This window comes from Phymastichus coffea, unplaced genomic scaffold (assembly GCF_024137745.1).
Source record: "Phymastichus coffea isolate CEN01 unplaced genomic scaffold, Cenicafe_Pcof_1.1 PCOF00014, whole genome shotgun sequence".
In the NCBI taxonomy this organism is placed as follows: Eukaryota; Metazoa; Arthropoda; class Insecta; order Hymenoptera; family Eulophidae; genus Phymastichus; species Phymastichus coffea.
In genome coordinates this window covers 6,241,610-6,267,358 of record NW_026706825.1, presented here as the reverse complement: position 1 = coordinate 6,267,358, position 25,749 = coordinate 6,241,610, and the positions used below count along the sequence as shown (strand labels likewise).

General features: G+C 36.5%; 2 protein-coding genes across 6 annotated transcripts in view; both read left to right on the top strand.

The window, feature by feature from the left end:
• Positions 1-25,749, top strand: part of LOC131674647 (uncharacterized) — a 287,868-nt gene that overhangs the window by 118,285 nt on the left and 143,834 nt on the right. The gene's annotated exons all lie outside the window — the stretch shown is intronic.
• The window catches only part of LOC131673570 (protein-tyrosine sulfotransferase), a 150,698-nt gene that overhangs the window by 57,791 nt on the left and 67,158 nt on the right, over positions 1-25,749 (top strand). The window contains exon 2 of one of the 5 annotated variants that reach the window (XM_058951677.1): positions 17,139-17,369. The exons of 3 other annotated variants lie outside the window; for them this stretch is intronic. The gene's annotated coding sequence lies outside the window, so the exon portion shown is untranslated. Of the gene's footprint in view, positions 1-17,138; positions 17,388-25,749 lie in introns of all 5 variants that reach the window. One more of the 5 variants, XM_058951671.1, reaches the window with a different exon arrangement.

Below are 25,749 nucleotides of genomic sequence, written 5' to 3'. Positions count from 1 at the left end.
AAATGTGAAGTTTTTATTGTATTGCGCGTGCGTGAGCCCGATACGTATTACGACGTAAACTATATTTAGTAATTCAACTAATCTACTCGCGCGGGAAGGAAGGCGAGGTTAGAAATGAATGCTAGATGTGCTGGAACTGCGAATGCCATTTTTATTCCACAATGAACAAAGAATAAGTTCAGAATCCCCGGTGACGGTGACAGCGAAGTTATGGCGATCTAGGCGGACAGGAAGAGACAAAAAATCTGTCTCACAATCGGAGCTGAACGAGCTCCGATGGCGTCCGGAAGAAGAATCTTGAAAAGGAGAAAACGTCGTCATCTGGTTCCACTTCGTCTCGTCTACGCCTGCGCACTTGCCTTGCTCGCTGCTGGGCACTCATTCAAGGAGGTGGCGCCAGAACCCGCGTGGTGCGAGTGGCGAGTTAAAGAAGGACGCCACATACATTCACTGAAACTTAGGGTGAAAATTATCAATATGAACATTCTGACAATCAAGATCAAAGAGAATTGAAAGTTCAGAATCGTATTAGTATACTCTGATCATTCGTAAATATATATTCTTAATAAATATATAGAGAATATTCCATTTTAATTGGATTAAAGGTTAATTAGAGAATATATTCTAAATTTGACTTTTTTAGAAAATATGTTTCAGACAAAAGTTGTTAGATTTGGAGGGGGCCATATGATGATCTTCAAAATGACATTAAGCTTGAACTTTAAACTTGAACTTGGTTTTTCAATGGGAACTTATATTTTTTACATCTGATTTGAAAAGAGCGGAAAATTTTATGTTCAAAATAATATTTTGGAGTTTTTTCTGACCTCGTCAAGGTGGATTGAAGGTTAATGTTCCAAAACCATGCGGTAACGCTTATTTGAGTTTTCTGACAGTCTTAACATTTTGAAGGTTGTAACGGGGGGGGGGGTAGCTGCAAAAAATGAGAAATTTATTTATGAGCAAACTCCCACGATGCAGAGCAAACCGCCACTCCGTTAACACGTATGTTAATACGTGTATTCGCCTTAACGTCAGCTGCCTTAACTTAGTTGTCTTCGAACAAGCAGAGTTGAACTCACCTTAAGTCACGTGCCTTGTGACACACGATGAGTTTTAAGTGTAATCGACTTTACTCCTAATCCACTTAATCCCCTAGCTATAATAGGATTAAAACTTAAGCTTTTTCCAATTGTTTAAACTACAAGGAAAAATTATATGACGAAATCGGCGAATAAGTTTAATAGATTTTATTAATAAAAATCTCTACAGTCTTTGTCGGGCCGAAAGACTGACGCACGCGAATAGGATTTACAATTAAATAACTTTCGGTGAGAAAGAGAGAGAGAGAGAAGATACGTAAATTGGCGCGATCTAACGCTCGGCGCGAATACAAAAAATATCAACGCTAACACGGTTGAACCAAAATACTAAATGTATTTTGTCACGCAATAATTAAGGGAGGTGCACCTACCCTGCGGTGCAATTACGGTGATCAGCCGTAATTGTTCAAGCAAATTAAAGGTGCTCCTCCGATCCAAATCAGCTGTGCTGCCTCGATCGCAAATCTGCTGTTTAATAGCTGTCACTTTTGCTGCTGCTTCCGTGATGCTGCTACTGTTGCTGCTTCCTCGCTCACCCTTGCACAAGTATCCAAAATCCCAGTAAACTTTTTATTGGCAAATCGTTGTAACACTGTGCTAAACTATTTTGGCGTTACTACACAAGTAACAGCTGAGACGTAACTGCTAATTTAAAAGATCGCGCGCCCCCTCTCTCTCTCAATACTTAGAACTAACGCGCGAAAATCAGAATCACGAACGGTTCGATTAATTGAATCGATTACCGTTGCAAGGTATATTGATAGAAAAGATCAACTTGAAATGTGACAATGAACTTAAAAATACCAATCTTAAGGTCATTTTCAAGGCACTGAATAACAGTTATTTCTTGAATCGGAATATTTAATTTTCACGTCGGCTTTCAAAAAAAAAATCAAATATTCAACATAATAATTTAATCAATTTAATTTTTGTTAGACTTATTTCAAATATATTTATAAGAATTTCTTATCTTTTTGTCTCATATTATTTGTGTTTATAAAAAGACTTAAGTCGATAATCTGTAGAAATAATTTAAATTTATTTTATAAAGGTGTGACGGCGGGCCATATATGATAAAAATTTTTAAAATTTCAAAAGAATAATTTTTCCTAATATTACGACCAACGGCAGAGTTGAAACCGTTTCCCATGAGCTGTGGGAACCGAGTCGAGTATCGCAGGGAAATTTTTCTTGATAGTCTCCAAACGGTAATAGAATCTATAGTATAAATTTATGTAAGCGTGCATTCCTTTTTTCATTACGCTCTTCTGCCCCTCGTACCTTCGCACTTGTATATGAAGTGCATGCAGCCTCCAAACACGTGAGCGCTAAGATGCCGATGAGAGAAGAGGGCCATGGGATCGCGTCTGCATCCTATTCACATCATAACTAATGAATTTTTCCCTTTTCAACTAGAAGTTAGGCATTAGAAATTATGAAATAATATTTTTTGAACTTGAATATTTTGATTTCAACAATATATCAAAAATAATTTTGGCCTCTCATAACCTCTTATCGAGTTTTCGCTCCGGAGCTTAGTTTAAGCAGAAAATAGAAAAAAATAAAAAAATACGTTAATTTTAATGAATTCACTGTTATTCAGCGAACTTTTACTATAAGAAATTAATCTACGAATTTATACAACGTAGCATGCGAGATAACTAGCATCGCTCTATTTTTATTATATTTAATTATTAGATAATTATTGATAACTGTATTTTGCGGCGAATTTAATTATAATATTGATTGTTAATATAAGTGGTGTATAAGTTATGTATTGGTCGATTATATTTGTTCCAACTTCAATTAATTAATAATTACGAAATTTGAAATTTATCTTGGTGAATGATACTTGAAGAGCCATCTTACGAGCTAAGGCCTGTACCCTTGCGTCCGCCCCCCCCCCCCCCGCTCCAATCAAGGCCCGAAAATCCAGCGAGGAAAATCAGAAGAAACAAACGGACCAATTAACACATCATTGCCGGCTCCACACCTCCTAAAACCGAGAGAGGGACTCATCACCCAACCACCCACCTAATATAAAAAGGGCTGCACAAGACCCAAAAGTCAATTGTTCGAGTTGAAGTTGGAGTTGCAGTTGTTGTCAGTTGTGGTAGTTTGTGTGCAAGTGAGTGCTGAAGGAAGCATAGAAATTAGTAGTGTCAAGAAGTCAGTCAAGAAGTCAGTCAATGAGCCAAGCAGCCAAGCAGCCAGTCAACGGAACAAGAAAAAAATTAGTTAATATAAAAATAAGAATGCGCAGGCCGAAAAAAGTAAATTATTTAATAAAATAAAAGAGTAAGCAATCAAATTTTTTATTTTTTAAACTTACCTATCTCTCCTCTCTTTTAGAAGTAGCTCGCAATCCAAAAATTTTCCCTTTATCGTATTTGGAGATTACTTACTTTTTATAGGCTCCAAATACAATTTATATTAGGAAAACCGGGTTCTACTATTGATAGGACCCAGGGTACTTCGCGCTCTCGGATTACAACTATTGATTGGAATTCAAGAACAGAAGTACAGGTTTAGTTGCACTGTTTTCGAATAGCGATCCCGCTAGTTTATGCGAAAAATTGCAGACTAGCGACAACAGAACCCTGAGACTACGCCAAGCCTCAGGTGCACCTGAGATGTGTTGTTGCCACGACGTCACAAATGTATAATGGAAAACCTAAACAGTGAAAAAGGAAAAAAAATAAAGAGCTGAAACAATAAACCCATTAATTCAAAATGAAGTTAAGACTTACATTGCTAGTGTCAAAGCAGAATATCTCTATAAGTTGTTGCACAAAAATATGTTTTATATTACTAGTTATGTTAACTTCATATTAAAAATTACGTTGTTTATATTTTTTTTATAAAGACCAACATCAGTAAGCTAAGAAATTTGAATTTAACCCTTAACTTGCACACCTCATTTTAGCCATGTAACTGGTCGGTGGGGTAAATCTACCCCAGCCCAAAAAACATCGAATATATCAGAGAATTTTAGATATTTCGCTATGAAAATTTTTTCTAGTATATTTCAAACATTTTACTACAAAAAAAAATATTCAGGTTGTAACGGAGAATCTCGGCTAGGCCGATCTCGTCCGTTTGGCTTTCGCAAATGTCCGTGCGCCGCGCCAGGCTGAGAGTGTGCGCGTTTGGTACACACACTCATGCTTGGACCTTTTGTTTACAAGGTGCTGAACACGGGCTAAGCTGACAACTGGATCGATGCAGATGGCGCAGAAGAAGAGAGAGATAGAGAGAGAGAGAGAGAGAGAGAGAGAGAGCACTCAAATTGCGGATCGCCGCACAGTGTACTATTTTGATAAAATGAGGGACAAAATCAATTATCTTACGATTGATATTAAATTTGAATTAAAAAAAAAAGGAAATGAAAGATTGAGTAATTTCAAATCAGGGAAAAATAGTCCGGGAGCGAAAAAATGCAAATTTGACCTTCAAATTCAAGGTCAAACTTACGATTTTTTGAAAAAAATGTATATTTTCATCTCGCATTTTTCTGAAAAAAATTTTTTTATCATACCAACTATGCTATTTTGTAGATTTTACAACAAGGAATCCGAATCGCAGGTGCTAAACTGACAAAAAAAATTTTAAACCTCCCAAATTTGAACCTAAAAGTACCTTTCTAATTTTTGTAAATTTATTAAATGATAACGTACTTTTTCAATGTTCATCGTTCATGACATTATTAATCATTCAATATTTCTTGACATGAATCTTAAAATATCAGTATATAAGTAATTCATTCTATAAAAAACTAATTTGAAGGCAATCTCGTAGATAACTAAATTTATTTACATGAGTGTTTTGATAAATAAAATGAATCAATCGTAATTATATTTCTTCTAATTGATTTTTAAATGTAAAAAATATTCTCGTGTTAAATATATAAACATGCATCGGCCAATGAATCAGACAAGCTTTCGTTTTGTTTTTTACCGTATTCATGTGAAACTTTTATATTCGAAATATTTTCCATCGCTGTCCCGCTGTTTTGAAGGAAATAGAACGAATGTTTACGTAAAGTGTATTGAAGGTGAACTATTTTCAGTATAAGTATGTCTTACTTGTTAACTCATGCAGAAGAACATATCATATTTGAATAATACTAGTGTAGTTTTTGTGTTACTCTTACTTTGATTGAACTTTGCATAATTTACATTTATCGCTCATCAGCTTCAGGAAGTAAGTATTCGTTTATATTGTTTGATCTATTTTATTATTTTTATAATTTAACTGTTCATATTCATTGTAATTACAGAATTCTTTTGTGACTTATTATTCAATAATTTATTTATTAATGTGATCTATTTATTACACATTCTGTGTAAATATTTGTATTCTTTTATAGATGATTCGTGTTATAATGCATAGACTTAATGTGATTAATTTCATTATATTTTATCTTCTTAGCGCAATATTGCATGGTTTAAGGACGTTCTCTCGCTGCAGTGGTGCTCAACTTGCACAATATTATTAAAAATATAATTAAGAGTGTTCAATTGTCATCAAAAGCCTGATTTAGTCGGTATACATGACAATGTACATATACATGACAAAATAATGAAAAAATGTTAACATAAAAAAGAAAGTATAAATACGATATTTGAAATTCGTAACCTTTTACGATACCACTATATAGATATACAAATAACACGTCAGTTTTTCTTTTAACAGCTGTATCTTGGAATTTAATGCCGCTTGCCCTATTTAGTAAAAAATCGTCGTAATCAGTGTTTAGTCAATTATAACATACTAATTTATTTTAAAAAAATCAAGAAAACTCGTGTCTTAAACGACAAAAACGCTTTAAAAATGCTACTGGGAACCACTGCTCCCATAAGATCCTGTGTTAAATAAAAGCAACTTTATATTACAATAACTCATAAGTTAGGTCCGGTATAGATAAAATACTTAATTAAGAACATATATTTCAAATTTCACGAAAAAAACAAGAAAAGTGAAAATTAAGAGAACGTCCTTAAAACCATAAATATACTTTAGTTATTTATTATCACTGTTATAAAACTCTTCATTCTACTAATCTATGTGTATGTGATATACTAGTATGAAACGGAAGGTGCCATCCAAGAGTAAAAATAAGGGTAAAAAACGAGGCAGGCCGAGTAAAAAAGGTGGGAAGAGGTTGAATGCGGGCAAAAAACGCATGTCAATAGAAAATGCTTCGAAAAAAACAATTCGTAGGCGAGCTCAAGAGTTGTTACAATCTGAAGAGTATAATTTGGACGTAATCAACGTAGCTGTAGCTGCAAGAATCGGTGAATCCAAGTTTACTAATGTTAGTGATAGTGATGACAGCCTTATTAATAATCATAAGGAGAAGGAAATTCGTAGACACTCTAAAGAGTCAGCTTTAGCATTTTTCTTGGAGTACGATTATTCTGTTAAGAGTCATAAGGCTTTAGTTAGTGATGCTTTTGAAAAAAAGTGCCCCATGTATCCTGCTTATGAATTTGTCCATAATGCAATGGTCGAATGTAGACCATAAAATTATAGTGTGGAGACTGAGGTAGAAGTTATGGTATCCCTTCAGAACATGTTAGATAAATCTGCCGAACGGTTGTGTGAAAGTGTGGCTTCGGACTGGAGTGAGCAAGATCTACGTAAATTAGAATTAATCGTGACTTTAGGCTTCGACAGCTCATCGGGACATGTTAATCCTCAACAACAATGCAAAAACTCTGAAAATGAAAGCTCCAACGCTCTTCAGTCGCTTTTCGTGAGCAGTTTCATCATAATTAATTTAAGAAGTATGAATTCAGATGAACCCTTTTGGCTGAATCCCACACCACAGAGTATTCGATTTTGTCGACCTCTACGAATAGCCCTAGAAAAAGAGGACAAAGATGCAACACTACATGAACATGTTCGCTTAAATGAAGAAATAAAAAATCTTATTCCATACCGTTTCAAAATGTGCAATGGCAAATCAGTCAGGATTCAGTATAATGTTTATCAAACATTATTTGACGGAAAATGCTTAAATACTATTGTACAGAATGATTGTTCGAGTCGATGTCCTATATGTTTGCGTATGTCACATAAATTTTCTAATTTAAAAGACGACTTCACTCCAACAGCAGCATCTCTTAAATATGGATTGGGACTGTTGCATTGCGAGATAAAATCGTTTGAACATATGTTGCACATTTCTTATCGAATCAGAATAAAATCATGGGATGTACGGAAACCAAATAAAGGTAAGTTTGACCTATTTTTGCGTTTTTACAAAAAAATTTTGCTAAGGGAGATATCTGGAACGTTAAGAATTAAATTGTAACAAACAACGAATACTAATTAAAATAGTCCTATAAGAGTTTCTTAGGGGTATATTAAACCTGTTAAAAAAAATATTATTGCAAAGTATAGCTTATGCTTCTTCACTCTCGAAGTTACCATATATTTTTTAAATTGAAGTTCTTTTTTATTTGTAGCATTGGGTGTAATTTCAAGCCAATGAAAGTAATAAAATCAAATGATAATGCTGTCAAGCATTTAACTAATTGCTTGCTTATAATATACAATATTTTACTATTATAATATATCAAATTTAAAAACAAAACAAACGAATTTTAACGTACGTATAAAGGACACGGGTAGCTCCTGCAAGTAGGTTGTTATACTTGCAGGGGCCTCGACTATGGCCCTTGATAACATAATATAATTGCACATAAAACTACATTTATTAAATTCTAGTGATTGCACTTGTCTCAAGCTTAGAATATTAAATTTAATTTTAAAAAATGCTCAAACTATTGAATATAAAAACGTCTATTACCCTCTTGGGATTTTTTTAGAGGAATTTGAGGAACGAAAGAAAAATGTACAAAAGCAAATTTATGATAAAATAGGTGTGCGAGTAGATCAAATTTTACAGGGTCATGGCACCACAAATACTGGCAACCTTGCAAGGCGATGTTTTGCTCGTCCCAAGGATTTTGCAGAATCATTGGGAATTGATTTACAATTGATAACTGATATTGCTAAAATAATATCAGCTTTTAAGTGTAAGAAAGAGCTGAAACTATCTAGTTTTTTATTCATCTGAACTGGAAAAATTTTGCTGGAAAACTTATCAGTCATACTATAAACTCTACCCCTGGGCACGTATGAGTCCCACCTTACATAAGCTTCTTAAGCATGGCTGTGATATTTGTCGACAACTACCTCTGCCAGTAGCATTCTATGCAGAAGATGCCAATGAATCCTGGCATAAGTATTATAGACAAAACATGATTCGTCATGCTCGACAGGATAGTAGAGCAAATCGGATAAAGGATACATTCAATCGAGCTCTGTATGCTTCGGATCCTAAGATATCGCTGATTCTTATAGATCGTCGATTGAAAACTACATTCACAAATGATTTCTCCGCTGTGACAGAATTTCTTGCAAATCCGTAAGTAAAGTAAAGAAATGCTTATTAATCATACTTCAACTAGAATAAAATATGCAAATGAAAATAATTTACAGATCCACTGCAGAAAACGAATACGAATCCGACAGTCATGATTCCTATGTCAAATGAATATCAAATACTTAATGAAAATAAATGTTATTATTAAAAAAACTCATAAAAACTAGGCAGAAACTTTTAAGTTCAAATTTGGAAAGTTTAAAATTGTTTTTTCACTTTAGTACCTGCGATTCGAATTCCTTGTTGTAAAATCTACAAAATAGGATAGTTTGTATGATAAAAAAATTTTTTTCAGAAAAATGCGAGATGAAAATATACATTTTTTTCAAAAAATCGTAAGTTTGACCTTGAATTTGAAGGTCAAATTTGCATTTTTTCGCTCCCGGACTATTTTTCCCTGATTTGAAATTACTCAATCTTTCATTTCCTTTTTTTTTTAATTCAAATTTAATATCAATCGTAAGATAATTGATTTTGTCCCTCATTTTATCAAAATAGTACACTGTGCGCCGCGGAAAAATTCGGGGAGTCTCTGCTAAGCTATAAGCAGAGGAAGTCGCGCGCGCGGATAAAACCGACGGTTACGGTTTTTCCAAGTTGGCCTCGCGACCTCGTCGACGATCGTTCGTTTCGGAGACACGCCCGGTGCGCGGACGAGTATTGGAGCGTAAGGCTGGGTCGCGCCCAGCCGTGTCCCGAAGTATACCCGGCACCGGTGCGTGTGGGTAACCGGCGAGGTGCGCGGGTGCGCGCGCGAGCAGTCTGGACGTGCTGCAGTACCGAACGATAAAGAGGCGGCGAAGACAACAGCATAACAATCAACGAGCGAGTTACGGGTTGAGGCAGCAGTATTGTGGAGCGAACGAGAGGACGAGAAGGAGGAAGATAGCGACGACAAAAGAAAATACCAGCGAGACGGTCAGCGAGGAGCACACCAGTGACGTCACGGTGCAGAGCGCTCTAGCCGTCGGAGAGGCTGAAGGTCGAGGTCGGGGCCGTGTTTTTCTTTTGTCTCTCTCTCTTGCATGTTTGGGCGTCTGCTTATGGCTGGTAGCACGGCAGATCTGTTGGCTACCCGATCGATGAATTAACGGCGGAAAATGTTTTGTCGGACATTTGTTGTAACATTTTGCTTTAGACAGGGAATCGGCAGGCTGATCAGCCACCGATTCACCTTCGCGTTCGGATTTATTATTGTGCCGCTCGTAGTGTATAAGCGCGAGATCGCCGTCTTGTAGCCTATTGTTGACGATTAAAGGATTAGTATGTTAATCCGCTGTTGTGTTTATTCGCCGCTGTATCACTCCTCATCCCGACTTCGAATCTATGCGTTTAACGTGTTTATGCTCGACGCGTTATTCAGTCGTGGGAACGTCTTTTGCTTCCCGAATCCCCGAATAAATAATCTGTGCGGACGGCTGCGAGCTACCCAGACGGGAACGATCGCATATTCTCCGTTACAATTTAAAATTGATAAAAATGAAACGTTCTTGAAATTAGCCAAAGAATACATGATAATTTATCTAAAGCATTTTGAGCAATTTTTAGTTTTGTCTAAATTTGCTAATTGTGAAAACAACAAATTCTCACTAAACTCCTCACAAGAATTCAGATGTATTATTTGATTCATTCGAATAATTTTTTTCTCCTGACGCTTATTGCAATAGTTCATATTTTTCGAGTAAAAAATTCATAAATTATTTTAAAAACATTTGTGGTTCGGACGCTTCGCTGATCTGGTCGCTGCATTTCGTTCTCTCGTTCGACTTCTCGCTCGCTCCACAAATACTGCACGCGAATATTATTGTTGCGTTTGTTGTTGTTGCTGTTCCCGTTGTCGTTCGCCCGCTCTTTGCATGTAATAGTGACGATGACCGTTCACGCGCGCACCTTGCCTGTCACCCACACACATCGATTCTCTCTCTCTCTGCTCAGCTCGTACACCGCACCTCGAAGACAAAAACCAAGCATGAGTGTGAGTATCGTACACATATACTCTCAGCTTGGCGCGCCGCGCGGACATTACAATTTATATTAGTGTTTCGGCAATAATTTACCCAGTTCTCAAATAACATAGGATACTGTTTCCAAGTCGATTCAGCGATAAACTAAATCGTAATGGTTATTACTCCATTTACGAATCCTTGTCTTTGATAAGCTCTTCGGATAATATCTGTGCCATTAGTCGTATCTTGCATGTCAGTCGGTGACGAACTATCCTACATGGAAACAATAATAAATTATTATCCAGACCGAAAATTAAAGGCTCTCTCACTAACAAGGTATTTCATAACGGATACCGCGTTTGTGAAGGCCAACATGGAATGATTAATATTCCGCGTGCCCTGATCGTTCTTAATTTTTTGCAAGGCTTTCAGAAGTAGTTACACCGGAGGAAACGCAAAAAATTTTAAATTGCTCCAGCCTATCTGAATGCATCTACATAGTATGCTTCAGGATCCACATGCCATGAAATGTACCTATAACATTTTTTGTTTGTATAGGACGCGAATAAATCTATATTAATTTCGCCAAACTTATCGATAATCTCTCAGAATTATCGATAATTTCCCAGTCTGATAACTCCCACTCCATATCGATATTGTTTGCTTGCGATGCCGCATCCGCTTCAATAATCTCTTTCAAAGCAATATCTTACGCATTTCGCAGAAGTGCCAGATTCATCGAAATATTTAGTTAATGTATTGTTGATACGTAGCAATAATTCACAGTCTTGTTTATTCTTTCCGAAAAACTTTAGATCATGAAATGTCGCTAAAAGTTTGAAGTAATTAATGTACTTTTTAAGCTCATTTTTGTTCCATGATCCAAAAATCACCTTACGCTCTAATCTGAGGTTGATGCATCGGAGAATATTTTTAACTTAAATTTATTCTGGCAAATTTGGTTAGAACCTGATAAAATTTTATTCTTTTACCAATCTAGATCCACTGATAAAGATTGTAGTTTGGTCATTCTGGTCGAATAATACACATTTTTTTTAATAAATTGAAATATTTTACTGTTTTTAAATTTTGTCAAAAATAACAATTCATATTGAATCGCCGGGTATGCCGCAACAATATAACCAACCTATTTCGCAAACTCTTGACTACTGTACATTCGTCTATTTCGTAGATCTCTGACTAGAGATACGACTTATATTTACTTTGTATCCGGTAATTCAATTGTCATATTAGATGATTTAAAAATCAATCTAAGAAATTGATACCTACTTTGAGTAATCATAATATTTTTCTCTCTATTATTAATAAATCCCAAAGACTCCAGTATTTGCGCTGTTACAATTATGTTTTTTATTTTGTTTAACGTCGCTCTATTTATGATTCATCAATGCTAATCAGTGACGGAGGCTTGCAATGTATTTGAAAACAAAGCACAAACTTCTTTCAGTGGTACTTGTATCAATCAGCAGGGACTGGGAATCGAACCCGAGCCTACCGGGTCTGAGGCCGTCGCCCTACCGACCGAGCCATTGCAGGCCCCTGTGTTATATTTAAATTTTGTAAACAATCATTGTACGTATCACCGATACATAGCCATTTATCTAAGTACACTACCGACATAAAATCTTTAGATCTGAAAAATTTAGTCGCTGGTTTCGTAATTTTTATGAATAACCATGGCACAATATAGAAATCAAAGGGATTATAATTCCATTAATATTTCTCATTTTTCCAATCAAAATATACTTATTTTTTACTCGATTTATGCAATGGCATTAGAAAGTATGTGTCCTTTAGATTGATTAAACCCATAAAGCCGTTTTCAGAAACTAGCGTGGCTGCTAATCTAAACTTGTTCAATTTTTTAAAATTTAATATTAATCTCTACTTCTCATTAGATTTCGCAACCAAAAAATAAGTTGAAACGAATTGTGTGTGTTATTTTTGAACTCATGAAACTGTGCCTAGAGTAATTAAATTGGCTATAGTATCTAACATCAAAGAAACGTCTCTCTTATTGAAACAATTCTGATTAGGAATTCTTTTTTGAAAAGATTCTGACTCAAACATTATTTTATATTCTTTTATATATATAAGAAATCACTTGTTAAGGTCAACCAGGCACTTTTGAATTATTTCAATTGACTTACTATGCGACTTACTACAACTACTTCTTCTGACAATGTATTGGGCGCCTATTGAGTCTGGATGTTCTCCGGCCGAATACCCTGACAGTTCGCCTTCGTATTTCCGTAATAGGTTGAGTTTCTTTAGAAGTTGAAATTTCTGCAACTCGCCTGGTCTCGAGCGCGTGCAGGCGGATCTCACAAGTTTAACAACAATGTAGCTTGAAATGTCGGTCTTTTCTCCACCACAAGAGGCTTTATTGGAAATTCAAGCTTTTCTGTTGCCTTGACGGATTTTATCTTCTGCGATAGATCAGGACCAAACAAAAATTCCCAATGTTGCATTTTTTTTAAGATTTGTCTCGCCTTTATTGATGAACGGATATAAAAGTGCTTTTCTTACTTTAATCAATTAGTTGTGTAACTCACACATGAATTTCCATAGTCAACTAGTTTTGTTAATGTGGTTTTTGTATCGATACCTTCTACCATACTGTTAAAAATTATTAAGATGCTTGAACCTAAGACTGATAAGCTGGCTTATCAAGCACAAATCAAAATCAGAAACAGAAAATTTGTTTCTTTTTTTTGCTTGTTTCGTTGATGTTTGTTTCTATCTCGAAATTCAACTTTGATGTCAGGAATGAGCAATTTTCAACTCTCAGATATTTATCCAAGAGCGCTATCTTTTTCTCTTCCTTCAAACCTTCTGATAATATTTTCTGCCATGTTCTATATAATTTAGAATGCCACGTATATCGTTTGCCTTTATCCACTTCGTCGTCATTACTCAGAAGCTTTAATGTTTCCTCGTCTAATTCGACGAAATCTAACGCTATAATGTCTTTTCTAGATTCTTTGTGCTATTTTAACTATTCGATGTAATAGTCTCTTGACGATCTGTCTTGATCACTTCATGTCGTCGGCTTCCACTTCGCCTGAATTTAGTAGAGTGAATATATCTAGGTTATGAACCCAACCCCAGTAAAGATGTACGACATATTTTGCTTAACGTACAAAACCATTGCCTGAAATACGACCTATCTCACCTCTCGTGTGAGCTTTTTACCAAACAAAAAAACCCAACTTACCTCTTGAGTAATCGCTCTCAAAAGTCATTGTTTTATCGTTGCCATTATCATCCTCCTTCTTTACTTTCTTATTAATATAATTTTTAATCATTTCCATTAAGACTTTTATATCCCCCAACAAGAGTGAATGCGCTTCTTTCTTGTGCATGTCTTAATTTTTTCTTTATCTTTAATTTCTCCCCATGTGCTTTGATGTGGTACGTACATGCATGAAAAGCATTATGACAAGCGTGAGCTAGAGCAAACACTAGCGAATCGTCATGGATTCGAAAAATTATGAGGCTGAAGTTTGTGGTGACATCTGCGTAACTAACAGTACTACTCAGTGATTGGAGAACGAAACGCAAGTCATAATTAATTTATACAATGTGGATTTCATAATTTTAATGGAACTATAAAAATATCACTCAATAAATCTACGCAAAATATTTTCATGCATCAAATCTAAACTTATCGACAACAATGTAAAATTCTTTATATTCTTTATATAATAAAATCTTATATTTAATATTACTATGAGTAATTACTATGAGAGTTTAATATTACTATGAGTAACATTTTAAGTTATAGATCATATTGAAATTAATATTACTACGTAACAATGAGTAGGCTATACAATTTGTTTATATTCAGTGAATGTTAATAAAGCTACTAATATTAAAATATCAATTAGACTAATAAAAAAATCGATTAGACTAATAAAAAATATTATTTGTTTATTTCTTATTTATTCAAATGAGAGAAATAAGCATCAAATGTATGTTCCAGCTACGGATAACAGCAAAGTCATTAAGTATAAGTACTACATCTGTGGGTTTCCAGGCTCTGTTAATGACATTGGCGAGATTGATAAAAATATACTTCCCTTCTCTTAGATAACATTCGACAAAAAAAAGAAAAAACTCAAAGTACCATATCCACATTCTCCTTACACGAAATCTATTTTCAAAGAGCTACAAGAAAATGTTAAATTGATTTGCAATTTAAATAAAAATGGGGGTTTGTAGGAAATCAAACGGAAAGGAGGTGCAAGTAAAAATATTATAAATCTAATAGGCAAGATATCTTTATTTTTATTGATTCATTAAGTGCGCTTCAATGTCTCGAATCCAAAAATGATAATATAAAAAATACATAAAAGTCCATCCATACATATATTTCAAATAAAAAAGAAATATCAGATGTTTAATGTGCTTAATAGGGACTACAATATTTATTTTCTCTGAATCCTGTCATATGTGGGAATAGAAGGTAACGAATCAACAGAGTAGAACTTGCTATCGAAAAAGCTTATATTACAATTCTAAAAGTGCTGTCCACAGATATGTTCAAAATATTAAAGAAATCGACATCCGAAAGTATCTTAGAAATCATCGTAAACGAAGGTAAATCTTAAGGTAACTGTACTTCGAATTATTTCAATTTACTAACATTTGGTTCTAGTAAAAACATTTCGAGAGAACTCATAGTTTCAATAAATTTTTATACAATACGATTGTAGGCAGTAGGCCGAAAATTTAAATGATGTACTGTAGCCGTGCGTACTGTATGATAAACAAAGAGAACTACTGTCTAAAAAGTTATGTAAACTGCGATTATACCGTCCATTGAACATAAAAATGTTAATCGCAGAGCCACACATCGAAGCATGCAAATGTATAATATACTTTTTAAAACAATGTAATCTAAAAATTTTATATAAGATATTAGTATATTGTAAATTTCTAAAGCAGAAATAAACCTATCATTGTAAAGTTTGAAATGCTATAATAAAAAAAACTAATTGTCTTACTCGTACTCACGCACGCTTACTCAATCCCACTTACGCTCTCTTACTAGTCATCTCATTTGTACTTACACGCTCTCACACTTTGTTAGTCTCATTTACGCAATTCGACGCTCGAGTCCTATTATGGCTCGCGCTCTGCTCACGCGTCAGAGTGAGTTTTAGTCTACACTTTGTTCATAATTTACTTATGTAAAAATTTACACGAAGCTATCACTTTGTATAAAAACAGATCCATTATCGGTATTTGCGTTCATATGGTAACGAGGAGGTATAATATTTATGTAGTGAAGTTTGGTAAGCCGTCCCGGTACACCAGTACCCGGTATCATCAATAGATGTTGTAATTATCCTAGCAGAAACTTAACAACAGTATATATATATTTCGATGGATTTGTGGTGGCACCACCTCAAGGTGCACAGCCAGCACCAGATGGCGCCACGTTTCTATCTCCACAGGCAGAAAAGCAAGGAAACAAATTCTTGTTCCGAGGCTGGTCTTCAGCATTTTTGGAGCACAAGAACCAAATCAACGACTCACTCACCTCGTTGGATCCGAACTGGCAACAATTCCGGCTTGACGGGCAGGAGTTCATTCGCACGCTTGTGAGCCTTTTAGTAATTAGGCGTACAAAGCCTATCAGTGTAAATAACGCTATTAACTTTCATTTATATATTAATTATTCAGAGTGCCTACGCTGTCTTTATTTGCGCCCCAGAAACATCTGCGAAATGCTCGAGAGCCGGTAGAGTGCACATGCCGACACTCCGCGAGGCTTGCTGCAAGAACAAATCTGCACAGATTGACTCAACACATTTTATCCGAGCTCTTTACATTTAACAAGAATTTTGGACTCCGACCAATTTGTTAATTGAAGAAAAAAGCGATTGCTTTAAAAAACTTGGATGTAAAATTATATGAACTATAATCGTGATAAGCGTTAATCAGTCTCTTTCTCGGGCTTGCTCGGTTTTATATAACTTTTTCTGGAGTTACGGACATCTAGCCCCTATTTGATAGGTAGCAATTTACCAAACTGCCAATATGGCAAAACAAAAATGACGTTGACCAACAAGAATTCCTAAAAAATAATACCTAATATTAACAGAATGAGAAATATCAGTGAAGCCCCTTAAAATGATTAAAAGTAAAGCGAGTTCTACGAGTCGAATGTGATGTTCGATGCTGATGTCGTCACGACAGCATTTTGTTGTTATTTTGTTTTCTTAATAATTTTTACTAATTTTTTTATGTAACAGCCAATAAACAATACGCAACTTAAAGAAACATTATTTCCTTTCATTGATGACCCCGACTTTAACCCTTTGCGGCACACATTTTTGAAACAATAATCGTCATTTTGGTGCACTTTTCAGCCATTTTTTAAAAAATGGCGACTAAAAATCGATAATTTGATATAGTTATACATTCATTAACATATTAGAAGGATAAAATATTAAAAATCCCCGTGAGCAACGATTTATTAGAGCCCTTCATACATGAAAATCTTATTTCAAAAAGGTGGTAAGTATACTTACCACTATGCCGCAAAGGGTTAAATAAATATGAGTTTAAAAATTTATTAAGAGAAAAAATGATGTTTTTAAGAGGCTGCGAGGACACCAACATTCATACGCAGCTCGAACAGCTTCGCCTCGACAACGAGTGGCTCATTTAACAACTTACGCAACAACAGGAGCAACAGCAACAGCATCTATAGAACAATATCTAGTTGGCGGGAGGCAACGGAGAAGCTCCACTTCTTATCAACCTTGTACCGGCAGTTCATCGCGCTGTTGTCAAGCTACTGCAATTTTGGAACGACCGGCCTAGTATATTGTTCGCCCAAGCAGATTCGTAATTATTCATTTCCATTATCACAAATGATTTAATCCTTTGACTACTAAAGGCATATATATACGCCCTCACAAATCCATCAATTTATACAAAAAGCGTATATATACGTCCGCTATTTTTAATTTTTATGCCATTATTTTTTAAACTCTAAGAATGGCATCAAATTCCCGAGTACTGTTTTGATCACTGTCAGTGTTCACTAGTCGTAGCGACTGACGAGCGAAAAACGCATCGCCCATATAAATGAATTCGTCCGAGAGCGCGTCGCAGTCAAAGGATTAACCGAGTTTTATTACGTTGTATCGCAACTAGAGACTCACGTAGCTATGAATATCGAGGGTATTGTCAACAATCCTCATGTCGAAAATCTGTACACTCTTTTGTGCACGAAACTTATAGAATGGTTACACAGGCCAAAAGCTTTTAGACCCAGAGACCAGACATAGTATATTCGAAGGAATTTAATACGCTAAATCCGAATCTGGCCTCAGAATTGATCCATCACCCTCAGTTTATGAGATATCCTAACCTAAAAGTGCAAAAGAGACTGTTTTTCGCTGTTTTTGAACTCTTCTCTCGTCGCTAATTTTTATTTTAGTCAAAAACTGAAAAGAGCATTCAAAAGGGCAAGATGTCAACTTTAAAAAACACTGCCTGATTTTATTCAACTGAAATTTTTGTTGAAAGTTTTCAATGGTACTATAAACTACATAAAAAATGTTCTAAGGTGTGCAAAAATAGATTAATAATTTATATATATGAGGGTGGTCCGATAAGTACTTAGCCTACAAAAGAAAAACGAAAATTTTGGAAAAGTGGCGTTTTATTTTTCAACATAGTCTCCTTTTAGTTCGATACACTTGGCCCATCGATGCTCCAACTTCTTTAACCCGTCTGAAAAATACGTTTCCTCGAGGTCTGAAAAGTAGGCTTCCGTGGCAGCGATTACCTCCTCATTCGACTCAAATTTCTGCCCGGCGAGTGACTTTTTCAAGATTGGAAACAAAAAGAAGTCGCACAGGGCTAAATCTGGAGAATACGGTGGATGGGGCAGCAGTTCGTAGCCTAATTCGACCAATTTGGCCATAGCGACGGCGGAGGTGTGAGCCGGTGCGTTGTCATGGTGGAAGAGCATTTTTTCTTCGCCAAATGGGGCCGTTTTTTCTGCAATTCGACGTCGAATCGGCCCAATAATTCGGCATAGTACAGCCCTGTGACCGTTTTGCCCCTCTCCAGGTAGTCGATGTAGATCACACCTTGTGAATCACAGAAAACGGTGGCCATCACCTTTCTGGCTGTTGGGGCAGTCTTCGCCTTCTTCGAAGCACTTTCGCCGGGTAAAGTCCACTGTTTCGACTGTTCCTTGGTCTCTGGTGTATACCAATGGATCCATGTTTCGTCGGCGGTCACGAAACGACGCAGAAACTCCTTCGGATTGCATTTAAACAGCGTCAGACACTGCTCTGAAGTTGTCTCACGCTTGCGCTTGTTGTCCGAAGTGAGCAAACGCGGCACCCATCGCGCCGACAGCTTTCTCATGCCCAAAATTTCATGCAGGATATGACCTACGTGGTCTTTTAATATGCTTACGATCTCAGCTATCTCGCGCACCTTCAATCGTCGATGTGCCAGTACTAGATCGTGAATTTTTGTGACGTTATCCTCCGTCGTAGCCGTTTTCGGAGCACCTGGGCTTGGCTCATCAAAAACCACGTTGAAACTCGTTAAACCAATTTTTGACGGTCGCCATCGAAGGAAAAGAGTCACCATACACAGCATCCAACCGCTTTTTGATTTTGTTGCGCGATTTCCCTTTTAAAAGCAAGAATCGAATCACCGACCGATACTGCTCTTTTTCCATTTTTCTAACACGCTCGCTTCCACACGCGGTCACAACAGAACTATTAGTCCGACTCGGCGGAAATTTTGACAGTAACCATCGACAAGGTTGTACTACATGGTAGTATATTTCTCTTACGAGAGTGGCGCCATCGGGCGGTGAGGCTAAGTACTTATCGGACCACCCTCGTAGATGGTTACACAGTCTTTTCTAAAATTGATCTCATTAAGGCTTACAATCAGATTTCTATTTACAAAGATAACATTTATAAAACAGTCATTACTACACTTTTCGGTCTTTTTGAATTTCCTTTTATGACATTTGGTCTTTGGAATGCAGGTCAACCTTTCAATACTTCGTGAATAAAGTTTTATTCGGTTTTGATTTTGTTTACGTTTATATTTACAATATTTTCGTTTTCTCTCGTTCCGTTGAAGAGTAGAAACATCATCTTCGAATTTTATTTGAATGTCTTACTCATTTCGGTATCGTTATGAATGCATCAAAATGTACCTTTGGCGTCTCTGTATTAGATTTTATAGGTTACTTTATATCTCCTAACGGCATTCAAGCTCCTTAAGAGTTTATCATAGCCATTCAAGATTTTTCTCTTCCCCAAAATACGGAAGACATGTCGTTTTCTTGGCATGATGGATATCATCGATTCATTCCCCATACATCTGAATTTGAACTACCTCTTTACGAAGCCATCAATACGTTTATACTCAAGGGCTAGCAAAAATTATTATGCACTGAACATCTCAAAAAAGCTTTCCAAGCTTGCAAACATTGTCTTTCTTCCGTTACTCTTTTAGTCTATTCTCGAGACGGTGTACCTATATCGGTTTATTTACTGATGTTACAAATTTTGCTATCGATGGATGTCTTCTACAATTCGTTGATGATTCTTGACTGTAACGGGGGCAGCGCCTTATTCGGCACTGACGTCACTAATTTATTAAGGGGAGAGTAAGAGAGGCACTTTCGCTCTTTAACAATCGGGGAACGAGAGGATAGGTCGAACGAATAAATAATTTTCTTTACTTGGAACATACAACTTAAATCTATTCAGACAAACAAATACAAAATCAGTTACAATAACGTTTACATCACGCGCACATATACAGAACAACTTAAACTAACGCGGGAGGACGAATGGCCCGGCGACTAAATCGCCTTGGCCATTTACCTCCTTACAAAGGAAAGAATACGTCGAAACCTCTCTACCGCATTACGATGAGCGTAGCCGGCAAGTGATCGCCTGGCTACGTATCGTTCCTACGCGGCCGCGCATCACCATGAGAGAGAGAAATACCGGGAGAGAGAGATAACCTGACCTTTGTCCTTGGCGATGAGCCGGCAACGGGGAGTTGACCTGGCCGCTGGCTGGACGTCTTCCTCGGCGTAGCCCGTGGTGAACCCCCTGGAAGTCATGCCGTGCATGGCGGCGAGGGCGACACTGAATGCCCTGCTGCAGGTGTTGCCGCCACACGTTGCCTCGGCTCGCCCTGGTCTGGTCACCCCTGCACGTGTACTTCTTCTCTCATTGCGCTGCTACTTCCAACTTCTCTCCTTAACTTTCTTCCGGGAACTGCCTCACGCGACTTGACGCATGGTCAGCATTCGCGCTCTCGCCGGGCTCTCCCACCAAGCCCACTCATTAGGCGGCGTGCGACAAAAACGCTAATTGGTCGCGCGTCACACGCCGGCCCAAACCTGCATAGTGCGTGCATAGACGCGCACTCTAGCATGCTCGCTAACTTTCTCTCTCTCTCTCTCTCTCTCTCTCTCTCTCTCTCTCTCTCTCTCTCTCTCTCTCTCTCTCTACCTCATAGTCGCTGCGCTCTTGCTTCTTCGGGCGCTCTCAATCTTGCTCGGCAATCTTCGGCGGCTGGAAAAACATAAAGGCCAGTGGTTAGGCGCAATAAATATATGCGCCGAACGCTGACCACGTCGCCATGCCGAGTGATAAGAGGGAGAGAGAGAAGGAGGGCAGACGAGGAGCAAGCGTACTGCTTGCTCTCGTCACATGACAGTCCCTCGCGTTCTTCTCTAAGGAGCTAACTTCTAATCACGCAGAGTCACTGGCATATTATTGGGGACTTGTTGTTATTTACGAGTCTGTCTAATAAGTTCGTCACTTTCTCAAAGGCCATCATTTCACTATTTTCACCTATCACGAACCTCTCATTTTTGTTTTCCAACGAAAGCGTAATAACCCAATTAAGATGTTCAAAGAAATCAGGTTGCATTCATATCTGAATTCACTGCATTTTTTACGTAGGATATCTAATATATCAGCGGGGAAAAAAACATTGTTGCTGACACTCTCGTATTTATCATGAATATAAAGTGATTTTTAAACCTTTGTACTATGAAGCACTAGTAAAATTTCAAGAAAATGACAAGACTTCAAGACTTTCCTTGGTCAATCTTTCAACTTAAGAAGATTGAAATTTTTGGATCTCAAACAGGATCTCCACAGCTTCAATCATCTTGGCGTTAATACAACCATTAAACTCGTTAGCGATCTTTTTGTCTGGTCTTGAATACGAGTACACAAAAATTGTTGTAATTGGTTCGAGTTTGTTTGGATTGCCAACGCTCTAAGATTTCACGTCACGTGAAGTCGCCTTATGTTGTACATGTCGATCTTATTGGTCCTTTACCTTACTGTCACTCTTTCCGATACTACTTGATCGTTTTACTTAATGGCCAGAGGTGTACCCACCTGAGAGAATCGTAACAGAAATGATCGCCCAAGCATTTCTTAACTGTTGGATTTCTCGATTTGTCTGTCCTCAAATTGTGACATCCGACAGGAGCTCATAGTTCGTTTCTTTTTTATTTCATATTTTCAATGATTATTTCGGTATCAATTACAAACATATCACTAGTTAGCATCCATCAGCTAATGGGCAAATCGAGAGTCTACATAAACTTGCCAAAGCTGCTATCATGACTTATGCTGATATCGACTGGGTTGTAGCTCTTCCTCTTGTCCTCCCTGGCATTCGTTCTGCATTCAAAGCAGACTTAGGACCTTCTTTTGCTGAGCTTTTTTATTTGTTTGAAAACCTCTACGTCTCTCAAATAAGATGTTTTTATCCAACGTTCTGAAGATATTCCGACCTTTCTTACTTCTTTACGTGAAAACATGGCCCGTTTGAGATCGACGTCAATTTCAAGACACTCGAAACATGGGACATTCGCTGACAAAAAAATTTTAGAATTACACACACAATTTTGTCTGTGAGAGACCAGAATTGCGATCTCTTCAAGAACCGTACAAAAGACCGTATGAAGTTATCGTCCGTGACGATAAAACTTTTACTCTCAAAATTAACGATAAATTAAATAAAGTTATGATTGACAAAGTTAAGCTAGCTTTCAGTTTGAACGACCAAGAGTTTCCACCAGTACTTAAAGATGATAAGTGTCATTTCGTCCAATGTTGAAGAAGCCTTCATCTCCACCCGTGACACCATCGACTAAAACTACAACCCGTTCTGTAAAAAACATACGTCTTCCAGTCTGTTCTTCAACCCTGGTCAATATTATTTCGTAGAAAGAGGGAGGGTAGTGTGGCAAGTTCTACGAGCCGAATTCCGAATTGGATGTTCAATGCGAAAATCGTCGCAGTAGCATTTTGTTGTTATTTTTATGTCATTTGTTTCTTTAAAAATTTTTACTACCTATTGATGTGACAGCCAATAAACAACACGCAACTAAAAAAAACGTTCTTTTCCCTCAAAAACTACATATTTATGAAACCATGAACATCAAGGCTAAGTCAAAGCCTGACACCGCTGTAAAATTAGAACAAATTTATACTTTCAAAAGAGACAACAAGGGTTCCATTCGACGTTTGAATTAAAAGAACAGACAAGGGCATTAGCACGTATATGATTGATATTGTAGTTTTCAAAAAATGCAATGATATTACTACAATAAAAAGTAGAGGGGACTTCAAATTAGAAGTTTTATTAAAAGTAAGAGAAGAAGCTAATAAGCTTTTGAAATATAAAACTTTGAAGAAGACAATGGGGAGTAATTTATACTAGACTTCAGGTAATATTGGAAAGGCTTAATTAAAGGAATTTTACTAGATATAACTAAGAGTGAGATCATTTAAGGTTGAATATCCCTGGTCATCGTTACTAATGTAAAGTGACAAAATAGGAGAAACAGAAATTCCCCCTAAAATCTGTTTTGATATCTTTCTCAGGTCAAATTTTTCCTAAAGAGGTCTTACTCATTCGTGTAAAATCAGAAGTATAACCATATTTACCTAAAATAATGCAATACTGCAATTGTTTTGTTTTCGGGTAGAAAGTTAAATCATGCAAAGACAATAAAAAATGTATTATATACAATTTGCTTGCATTATAAGAAAGATATTCATATTCAGGACGTATAAATGCTCAAACTACGAAGGATCATACAAAAGCATAAACTCTAAATATCCAGTATATCAAAATTACTTGAAAATAAAAACCATTGTGGCATTTAATAATATCCCTTTTGTTGAGGGTTAGAATTCATTTGCTAAGGATAAGGATAGTGATACTGCTCCTCCCCTTAAGACGGAAAAACACTTCCGAAAAATTGGTGAACAAAAAGAGAATTCATTTACAAATATCATTTTGACGAAAGAAAATGCACCGACGCATTCCGAAATAAAATAAATTGAAAATTCGAAAAAGAAGAAAAAAAATGATCTTGTTAGATCCTTACCAGATCTAACAAGGAGAATTGATAGCCAAGCCTCTCAACTCAAATCCCAATCTCAGCTCACAAAAGTCGCTGAAGAGAAGGTGAATTAGAACAGGTATACAATGATTCGATAAGAGATATGGCGACTACAACATCTAATTTTCAAATAATGAGAACAATGGTTTTCTAACTCTAATAGATCTAAATCTAAATCTAATAGATATCCATCATGCGATTACAAGTTGTCAACGTACCGAACATTAACGTACTACATTAAGACAAGTAGAACTAAATGCGATTATCATACGTGGGTGGTCAATAAGTCTTTACAAAATCCAAGAGATGGCGCTCGTCACGCTTAAATTATGATGTTTCTGGCAAGCAATACTGCTAACTAGATATCGTATAAAGTTTCAGCTCGATTTATTAAGTCGTTTTTTTTGTGAGCGTTGGTTGAACAAAAAGTTATTGGTTTATTTGAAAAATGGAAAAAAATAGAGTTTCGAGCGGTGATAAAACATTTTCATTTGAAAAGCTTTACACTAAAATAAATCACAGTTGAGTTGAACGCCGTTCATGGCAAGTTTGCCCCTTTGTTTAAGACTGTTTATAACTGGATAAATGAATTTAAACGTGGCCGTACAACAACAAAAGGTGAACCTCGATCACGACGCCCCGTAGAAGTGAGTATGCCCGAAATGGTCAACAAAATCCACGATGTGGTGTTGAGTGATAGACGATTAAAGTTGCGAGAATTAGTTGAGGCCACAGGGGTATCAAAGGGTACAATCATTTCAATTTTATATGAAAAATTGGGGATGAAAAAAATATCAGCAAGATGGATGCCGCGTTTGTTCACTGTTGAAAACAAACTAACCCGCGTGGTCATCTCTGAGGATCTTTTGGCACGCATATGTCGTAATCTGGAAGACTTTTGGCGTCGACTCGTAACTGTAGACGAAACATGGGTACACCACTACACTCCTGAAACCAAAGAACAGTCCAAACAATGGATTACCGCAGGAGAACCAGCCCCTAAGAAGGCAAAGACAGTAAAGTCAGCTGGCAAGATTATGGCCACGGTTTTCTGGGATGCTTATGGAATCATCTACATCGACTACTTGGAAAAGGGCTAGATGATCACTGGACAATATTATGCGTCATTATTAGGTTAGCTGAAAGAAAAAATCAGAGAAAAACGTCCTCACTTGAACAAAAAGAAAATGCCTCTTTCTTCAAGACAATGCTTGAGTTCACACGTGTGCAGTTTCGATGGCAAAAATTGACGATTTAAAGTTCGAATTAATTGACCATCCACCATATTCGCCTAATTTGACTCCCAGTGACTTTTTCTTATTTCCTAACCTCAAAAAATGGCTTGCTGGACAACGATTCACGTCGAATGAAGAAGTCATCGCCGAAACAAATGCCTATTTTGAGGGTTTTCAGAAATCATATTTTTCTGATGGCTTAAAAAAAATGGAAGGCCATTTACTAAAATGTATCGACCTTCAAGGAGATTATGTTAAAAAAAAATGATATACGCAACACATTTTTTTCCTTCTTTTTGTAAAGACTTATTGACCCCCCTAGTAAAATTAAAAGTTCAACCAAAAGACAGAATAATATTATCCAAATTTATAGACTATCATACTTTTTTTATTTACTTTTATATACCTTTATTTTAAATCTATTTATTTATATTTGATATTTTCTATCATTATTTTAATTTCTTTGGTTCATTTAACTAATATTTTTAACCCCTTAGCCTACACGATATCTACCCGAACTGGCGCAAAGTGTATA